The following is a 10,663-nucleotide window of genomic DNA, read 5'->3' as shown; positions in this document are numbered from 1 at the left end:
AGCACTAACCGTGAAATATCCATGACACAATAATAGCCCATCGCAGGGGCGGGGCCAGGAATATTTGCAGGAGGGGTTTGCCATGTTCCGGTTAAGGCAATTTGACAGTGACATAATGCCATCATCGTCCCCAAATTACGTAGGCATACATACACATTGGGCTTTTTAAGGTGAGAAATCTAACACCCCGTTTGACATAAATCTGTATTATGAATTAATAGGAAATGGATCCACATTGTGATTCAATTTCATTGATGCAAAGCATTAATTGTGATATCACATTATGTCAATGTCATTATCTCGCGCTTCGAATGCCCATCCCATCCCACCGTCTGATGATAAAGGATAAAGCAAAAACGTGTTGTTTTACAAGTTTTTTTTATGCATCGAATTGGAAACTGGTCATTGCCGAGTTTTCATCTATATTTACAAGCGACTTCCCCTTGTGCATTTTGTACCCAACTTATAGAGACAATTTTAGTAACTTTAAAGTTTTTGTGTTAAATTGAACCAGTATTAAAGCTGACACTTTGGTGCGTAATCGTAGAATCAATCTGATTAAAAACACAGATCCTATTTCGTTTCGTTTTTTATAGTAGGGGTCAAAGTTTCAAATGACAGAAAAAAAATTTTTAAAAATATTTTGTGAAAATATACATAAAATGCTACCCAATTTTTTTTTATTTCATCAAAATATTCTAATTAGATCCAAAGTTATGGAATTTTAAAATCCGAGATCGACGTCAATAATGTAATCAAAATGCTCTATAACAGTCAATGCGTGGCATGGCACCAAAATAAGTGCTTTTCTGTCATATTTGAGTGACGTCATAAGCGATATTTTCCCTTCAGAATCGCTAGTACCAATTTTAAAACTGAAATCCGCACGTTATTGTCAGCTAAAATGTATTAAAATCGTAATAATTTGAAAGATAATATGTCAAATATTTATAATCTGGATGATACCTCAAGAAAGTTTTTTGCAATTTTCAGTCATTAAAACAGATAAATCCCATTTTCTCCGGGTCTAATTGTCCGACCACGTGGTATCAACAAGCATAATAACCACAAAAATGTTATCTATCGTTTGATGGGTTCTATATCAAAATCCCCCGGTAACTAAGGTGCGGATTCACCAATGAAGTGAGTCGTAGCAATGGAAAATCTCAGGCCGCGTGATGTCAGAGCGGTATTTTCCCGCGAGCGTCTCATGTAAACAAACGGTAATTTCGCTTACATTTCGATAATTTTTTAGCCTGAATCTTTGCAGATATTGAGATTGATATTAAACTATTGCAATACAATTGCTAGTAATGCATTTACATAAAATAGTAATTCAGAATCGTAGATTGAAGTGGGCTATATTTCAGCCGCTGGCTGTCCGATTTCACGCTAAAGTCACGTGACCTGAAACCCCTATTTATAGTTCAAAATTTCTTATTACTTGTCTTTACTACACTAGGATCTTGAAGAGTTGTTATATATTCCGCGTTCTGGTTGATGCGAGGGATTAGCCAATGAAACGGTCTGTTGGAGCCAGTTCTTGGCCTGCGATGCACGGAACTACGAGTATCCTGCTAGAAATATCAACACTTATTGGTTAATCAAATGTCTGACGTGATGGGGTCAAAACCCGCACAAATGACCCCTGAGGCGACCTCCCACTACAACTGGTCAGATCTTCAGGCAGTAGAGGCCATCTAAAATATAAAAAAGCGAAACGCAATATAGATCTGTATTTTAATCTGATTGGGTGTTCCGTCACTTATAAGACCATTTTTTATAAAGGATAGAATTGGGGAATCGTCTAGGCCTATATTATCTCTATCCTACATGTATTTTACAAACAATATATACAACCTCTTTAACCAATGCTTAAAACCGTAGATATAAATAATCTAAAAATTAAATGCCATATTCAGCTTAGGGGATATGTAAATGTATTTTAATGATATCTTTTAGGTATTGTTAGGTGTAATAAGCTGGATATATTGATGTGTTTTTAAAATATACTTTTTAATTTGCAGGTGTTGTAAGCTGGGGCTATGGATGTGCACGACCTGGTAGACCAGGAGTTTACGCTGATAACTGGGATCTTAGGTCCTGGGTTAGCTCCACCATAAACTCAAACTAGATGTTAAACCATTCACTGAATAAAGATTTTTATATCTTTTCAGTTTTATTTATAACCAATATACCCCAGGTCCGAATCCGGGTCCTCGTGAATTGTCAGAGGGGTTCCACTACCCAGTGGGCCTGGCAAGAAACGACCCGTGTACGTACGCGCAGTGAATCCTTGACAGTTCGAATGCGATGAAGACTAAAAGGATATGCCGCTGTCCGAGCAAAATTGACTTCATAGCATACTGCATGTCACCATTTCAGGGGGGAATCTGAAATAGTCGCTGTTACCTTTGTTGTATCTGATTTTGCATATTTGAAGTGTGTCTTTTCTCACATTTGTCAGTAATTTGGTATTGGATTGGGATATCAGCAAACCTTGGACGACGCGGACGGGACATTGTGGACTTCTCGATTCTCCTAACACTCGTGGTGGATTGCAGCTAAATTGAGAACTTGTTGCAAGGATTATGCAGGATCAGCTTTTGAGGGAACATTTTGACTTAAAATACTTCAATAAAATTTTGTTTAAGCCAAATGTTCTCTTAGAAGCTGCCCCTGCATATTCCTGACAACACGTTCTGAATTTATCAGCAATACATCATGAAGTTCGAAGAATCAAGACTGTTACTATCGTTCATATATTTATAGAAACCGGGAGGACGAAGATCCTTCACAAATCCTTACAAATTCGGAATTCGTGCATAGTTCTGGAACATTTGATGCAGGTAGGGCATGCCAAACCTCAATATGGAATAGACCAGATCCTTCTTTGTCTGGTGGATACCGAACTGCCAGGCTTTCTGATTACAAAGCCGCAAGTTTAGATCCATTATCTCAATATAAAGATGAAAGCTCTGATTCGGAGGAAGAATTTGTGTCTCATCCACCTTCCCATAACTCTACAGTTGGAGACGCCGATGCTAAACAAGTTCTCCTAAACGACGTGTTTCTGAAACGACATTCGAGACAAGTAATGATAAAAGTTGTAAGTATTAGACTAAAGAACCTTCCGAAGGGGATGAATCTCCTTATATAGGTGTTTTTTCTGAGCGAACATCTTTGTTTATTAATACCCTAAAATAGAGCAGTAGCTACCATCCTAATAGGCCTTAATATGTTGGTCCCCGTAGTAGGTCCAGATTGACATGGTCTCGAAGGGCACGATCCTCCATAAGAAATTATATTATCAGAAAAGTAAATGAGCCAGATAACTTCGATGGTGAACAAACGGAATGGCCTGATTACATTTTGTATTTTGAGCAAGTTGCTATTTGGAATGGTTGAACCGCAACCGAGATGGCACAACTGTCCATGGGCTAGAGGGGCTGGGCCATGAAAATTTTCAGTGAACCCACTTCTTTACAACTATATGGCCACAAACGCACCGGCAAACACATTGAGATGACCATGTAGTTGATCACTATACCATGGCATTTGAAATCATGATTCAAAAAAACATGTTCAATCAAGCTATTGCACTAGCCGAGGCAGTAGAATGACCTGTAGATAAAATTCAGAAGCCGGAAAGTCATGATAGATTAATTTTCAAAATTGTAAATCTAATGGACAGGAAATTAAGTCTCCATTAAAAATAGGAATATAGTCAAAATTATATAAATCAATTGATCGAGTAGGGATAATGCTCAAACTGTTTTAAAAAGACATGATGATGGTCAGTCTCGAAATGCACAAGGATCTGCCGTAGCACAGCGTCATCCCTTATAATGTTGCTAGTGTGCGGGAGGCGGTCAAAGACCACATAACTGCACCAAATTAAGATAGGGATGGGGAATTAAATTAATAGGGGACGATACGGGAGCTGCAGTATCAATGCATGGAAATCAAAAGCAGCAATATGAAAAACAAATGACAGAAAATAGAACTGAAACCACGCCCCTTGTACACATATTATATTCCACGTGAATCCTCTTCCAAGTTTAAAACTTTTGTTGGGTACAGCATCATTTTCTCATAACACCAGTCATGATTGGGTCAGAAGAACTATGTTCGCATAAGTCAAACACTATTCTTCGGGCTGCCGATGGTCTTTAAACAATGGGCTCATTCATCTAGAATAAAATTTACAATCTAGATTGCTTGGTAGCAGACATTGCTTTACATGGGATTCTGGGAATGGACTTCATTCCTAAGCACCAATGTCAAATAACCTTCAATGAATATTGTTGTAAATACAGGTAAGGGAATCATGTCTTTAATTACGGATACGTTATAGCTCCAAGATCAGAGAACATAGTGACTGGTTATTCTGATATCAACCTTCATGAAGAGCGAGAAATGGGGGGTTAACATCCACTCGACACTACCTAGGTCATTTTGGGACTAACAAATGGTTCAATTTTATGCCAATAATTCGCTTGCGCGTAGAGGTCTTTAGCAGTGGGAGGAAACCGGGGAACCCGGAGAAAAGTCACGAGGATGGACATGCGACCCTACTCCTTGTCACGCACAACCGGAGAATCGAAACCACGCCAGTTGACTCAATAGCAGATCTTATGATACAGAGCCCACGTGCTAAGAATTTGGCCATCCACCGCGAATCTTTATAAAAAAAACCAACATGTTACTTGAATCTCGTCATGCCGTTTCCAATAAATAGTTGCTGTTTGTTACATCGATAATTAGGAATCAAAATAAACAATATCCCAATGTACATGCTTAATGTTAACAATAAATCAATCGAATTAACTGCTGGTAGCATAGTTGGAAGCGTTGAACAAGTACACGAAGTGTTCCCACGGGGTTGGTGCGTAAATACAAACTCAAATGAAAATAACTGACAACGTGTGGTACATCTCGCTTCTGTGTTAATTGGCAAGTACAATTTGTTGAACTTGATAAACCCAAAACCTCTTTACTACTCCTATGGCTTATACGAATTCAATGTAATGCCTTTTGGACTAACAAACGCTCCAAAGGTCAATGCAACTTGAAGGATTTACGCTGGAAACAGTGTCTTTGTTATAAAGATGACATTGTATATTTTGCTCCATATTTTCAAAGTACCATCGAAAATAATAATTCCAAAGGCCAAATTGAATTATTGGGATTTAACCACACTACACACCGTGTGACCAATAAACACTTAAATTCAAACGATTTATTGTATTTTCACAGTTACTGTTCTTTCAATTTCATTCCGTCACGTTACAATTCAGGGAATTTACTATAAACGCTTGAGCACAAGCCTTAATCAATCCGCCATTTAATTCCACATTCTTTGTCTTAGCATCGCCGAATATCTGGCAAAGAACATAACTACATATATATTAGTTTAACTTGCATTTAGGTCTTACATTCACATATTACAGAGAACAGGTCCGAGCACAACCTATACACATCAATCCGCCATTTAATTCCACATTTCTTTGTCTTAGCATCGCCGAATACCTGGTAAAGAACGCTTGAGCACAAGCCTTAATCAATCCGCCATTTAATTCTACATTCTTTGTCTTAGCATCGCCGAATATCTGGCATAGAACATAACTGCATATATATTAGTGTTGTAGGGTGCAATTTCCGGATTAAGAAAAAGACACAAGGGTTCAGGTTCTCGCATAAATCGGTTTATTAATAATAACCACAATAAAAACCCTGAAATACATAAATACGTACTATAAATAAAACATAACATTTACACCAATTCATTAAAACATTACAATCACAAATATCACAGATAAACAACTATACATAATATTATACGACTCCATAGATCTAATTTATAATATAATAATGAATGATTTGAAATAATACTTAAAATATATATATATTAATTACTAACTTATAATATATATATATTATATAACTTAATTACTAATATAATTGACTGGCTAGGTGCTTACCCTATAAAGGGGTTTTCCAACCACTTGGAAGCCAAAAGATGGTGGCACGCACTTCCAATAAACCTGTAAAGTTATACACATCTATAAATATGTGAATGGTAAATAATATTGAAGTGAAAGACTTCAATGGTAATATAGGATAACGTACTAACCCAGGATACTTTGTAACTTCAAGATATTTAATTTAAATGAAACATTTAAATATTACTTTTACTAAAATTCAAGATGGCTGCCAATCTATAAACTACTATTACTGGTTAAAATATATTGGTACCTAATTTAAAACAATTATTAACTTAAACATTACACATACCTGCTGTTGAATCTGTAATTCATATTTAATTCATCTGTAACCTTATTAAACACTATACTATATCAAACTAAAGCTAATTATAGAAATTGGAATATTGATGAAATACCAAAATCCCGCCAAAACTAACTAACTAGTAGATACCTGGAGAAAATTAGAAGGTGATCTATCTCCAACAAAATCTAAAGTAAGAAATGTCAAAATAGTCAGGTGACCAATGAATGTTCAGATAAGAGAGAACATGCACATGGTGAGTTGAACACTACTCACCAGTCCACAAGAAAACTATAGAGACAGACAAGGGTGATAAAGATGTTATAGCAATACTTGGTGTGTAAGGTTAAATGTGCTCACTGTGTTAAAACATGCATAAAAGGACACTGTGCAAAAAGAACACTATACAATAAAATAGCATATATTATACAAAATAGATTAAAATAAATCTTCACTCTGTCACATTAGTTTAACTTACATTTAGGCCTTACATTCACATATTACACCAGATATATTACAGAGAACAGATCCGAACACAACCTATATACATCAATTTTTGTTCCCCTCTATTGTCTCGTCTCACCCATTTGCATAATTACAAACACCTTCCCCAACCTTTGGAACATGGATAGGTCCCGCACCAGACGTCCTCTTCTTCCCACGCATCTACCAATGGACTGGCCTCAGTTAAGAAATAGATTCCAACCACCGCCAGGCTTCTACCAACCACCACCAGGATTCAACCAACCACCACCTGGGTTCCACCAACCGCCACCTGGATTCCACCAACCACCACCGGGATTCCAGCGCCGACCAAACCAGGGCCTACCAAAGGAGCGCCAACCAAACCAACGTCTACCAAAGGGGCGCCAACAACCCCAAGAAAATGCAGGTGTCGTGAAAGCCTTCTTTCAGGTCCTCCAATGCCTCCACCACTTGACCATTATGGAGAGTCAGGAGAATGGAACACCAACCAGAAGTTTCACTTGGAAGATCCAAGACCTGAATAAGTTCGTGAAGCCGGCCATGAAGACGCCTACCATAGCCACTACCATTGAGACATTGAACTTGAAATGGGCCAAGGACGTCGCCTCATCCCTGTCGACACACTACCGAGCCATGCTAGCGGAGAAACTGGAGTACTTGAAGTCACGTCACTTTACCAAAGATGCTGTACAAGAGTACTCTAGCCACGCCCTAGCATGGGCCAAGAAGTCCTACGGCAAGCGACTTCAGGATAGTGTGAAGACAGAGTTCCACCGCCTACTGTCCACGGTCTCTAAAACTGTCACGCCCCCTCCCCCATCACCCATGCATATTACACACAACCTTCTCCGGGACACACCAAAACGATACACACCCAACAAGAGAAAATTATCCCCTGGAGAAGGCACTTGCATTAACACTCCCTCGAAGCGTGCAGCTAGATCAACCAGTTCGCTCCGGGTTGTGTCTTGCTCACCTACTTCCTCGGGATCTATATCGCCACTAAACGCGCTTATCGACTGTCTGTCCCCTAGATCGCCCATCATTCCTAACCCTAGAATCGCCACCAGATCTTCCACCAGATGTAGGCGATCACTCAACCTATCCCTAAAGAGACCTCACAGCTACAAAGGTAAAGACGAGAAGGATTTATGGTTCCTACCACCCGTCATGGCAAAGACCCTGGTTATTGGATCCTCTAACCTGGCTAGGATTGCATCCTTCCTCGGGGACTGGGAGATCCATAACTATTCTGGAGCTAAGATCAGCCACATCAAACAGATACTCCAGAACTACATGGGTCCTGCTCCAGAAGAATTAGTGATACACGTCGGGCTCAACAACAGGGAGGAAAGTGGACTAAGGATACACGAGCAGATGCTAGATCTACTCAAGGTGACCAGAGCAGCTTTCCCAACAACCAAGCTCTTCGCCACACAGATCCCCACTTCTTCCCGACTCCCGACAAGAAAATCCGATCGCCTACCAAAACATCACCAACTACCAACAACTGACCTCCACTGCACCTTCACCAAACGCCACCACATTACCAACCTTCAAGGGCAAAATAGAACTGGAAGGTAACGACGCAATCCACTGGAGCCCAGACACGGCCAGAGAGATCATCAACTGCTGGATGAGGAATTTAAACTAGGATTAGGGAAAAGGAACGAGAAGCCGTCTTTACGACAGACAGTTGTCAATTTGAGCGGCAGACTTCTCAACCCCCTAGAAATGAACATTCTTGATAAAGGCCTTAAATTCATCCCAACCCCCACAATAACATCCATAGACCCCATCACCCAGGCAACCGATCGCTTCAAAAGAACACTTTCGTTGACTTATTTTTTTAGGAACAAACCCGGCAGAGGTAAAAAATTATTCACAGCAAAATCCACATGGAAACCACCTAAAAAGTCATTATCACCAGCCATCTTAAAAACTTTCGACGAAATGAATATAGAAATATCATCCATTCAACCACAATCACAAAAAACAAATCTCAACCGAGCAACTAAAACGGCATTAAACACCCTTAAAAAAAGACAAAAACATAATAATTAAGAAAAGCGACAAAGGCTCGTGTTGTGTCATAATGAATCGCGCAGACTATATCTCAGAGGCAGAAAAACAATTAAGTAATCCTATACATTACACTAAATTAGACCAACCCATCTTTAAGGACACCGCAACTTTAATAAACAACATCTTATATGAATTGCAGGATAAGGAATACATAACAGCAAAACAATATGATTATCTATCTGCTAAATCTGACTGCCGACAAAGACAATTCTATACACTCCCAAAATATACATAAAAATCCAGAAACAGAATGGTTTATGCCTAATTAAATACCCTAGGGACGCCCAATAATATCAGACTGTGGCAGCGAATCATACACCGTATCACAATATATAGACCATTTCTTATTACCCCTAGCATGCCAACACCCATCCTACCAACACCCATCCTACCTTAAAGACACTAACGATTTCATTCAGAAAATCAAACAGTTAAGAGTCCCCGAACACACCATTTTAATATCCATCGACGTACAAAGCATGTACACAAATATTGATAATAACACAGGTATTGAAGCAGTTAGGAAAGCATTTCTTAGGAACCCGCAAGCATCCAGGCCGGACGAAGAAATCCTCAAACTACTCGACATTTGTCTGAGGAGGAATGACTTCGCTTTTAACGGGCAAGTATACCTTCAGTCTTCCGGAACTGCGATGGGAAAACGATTTGCCCCGAGTTATGCAAATCTCTTCATGGCGGAGTGGGAAAGGGAAGTTCTGCCACTCTGTCCATTAAAACCAGATTTCTATGGGCGGTTTTTAGATGACGTTTTCATAGTCTGGACGTACACACTAGACGAATTGTGGACGTTTTTCAACATTCTGAACAATCATCATCCATCTGTCAAATTAACCGCAAATGTAAGCCATAACAGCATAGATTTCCTTGATACTACCGTGTTTAACTACCGTGTTTAAAAGTAGCAACACCAACATCACAGGCCAATTGGAAAGTAAAGTATTTTTCAAAGAAACCGACACACATCAATTATTGTTCAAAAGCTCCTTTCACCCAAAACATACATTCTCTGTATCTCTGTATTCTCCGTTTTTATAGGATATGTACTCAGAAGACCGACTTTGAGTCAGCATGTACATTGGTATTTATCAAACTAAGGGAAAGGGGATACTCCAAACGCTATCTACGACGTATAAAAAACAACACTCTCGCTGCGCTTGCCGCCAAAGAAACAAATAATATACAATCAGCAGTTAAAACCAAAATTTGTGGCCATCCAAGATGTCAAACATGCAAAATCTTAAACATATCCGACCATTTCCATAACCAAACATCTGGCACAAAATTCCCAATATTAGACCAACTTTCATGCAGTAGTTCAGAAATATCACGAACTAATTTTTCATCATCCTAGGTCAATGCTTAAATATAACCTAACCTTATAATCTCACCAACAATCACGTGTCCTAAACTTATTTACATATCACCAACCTATGATTTTCATGTAGAATTCCGTAAAGGCACGGCTCATGCCAACGCGGATGCACTTTCTCGTGTTAACCTGTGGAAATGTTTAAACCAAGGCTGCAGGGAATGTTCTTATCTACCTCCAAAATTTAATAAAGACATTGACCCCCTCCCCACACACACACACACAAAACTAGGACGCACTGTTGAAACCTTTAAACTTCCTGATAACGTACGATAGGTTCCTATGTTAGGGTTTACGATTTGAACAAATCAAACTGGCTTGTGGAGAACTAGTAGTAATGCAAAAAGTGGAGTCAAGTATAGATCTAATTTATGATCTCTCGGAAACAAATACTGAACCAAAATTAAAGGTCTT

Source organism: Patella vulgata, chromosome 2 (assembly GCF_932274485.2).
Source record: "Patella vulgata chromosome 2, xgPatVulg1.2, whole genome shotgun sequence".
Classification (NCBI taxonomy): Eukaryota; Metazoa; Mollusca; class Gastropoda; family Patellidae; genus Patella; species Patella vulgata.
This window is presented reverse-complemented; position numbering follows the sequence as displayed.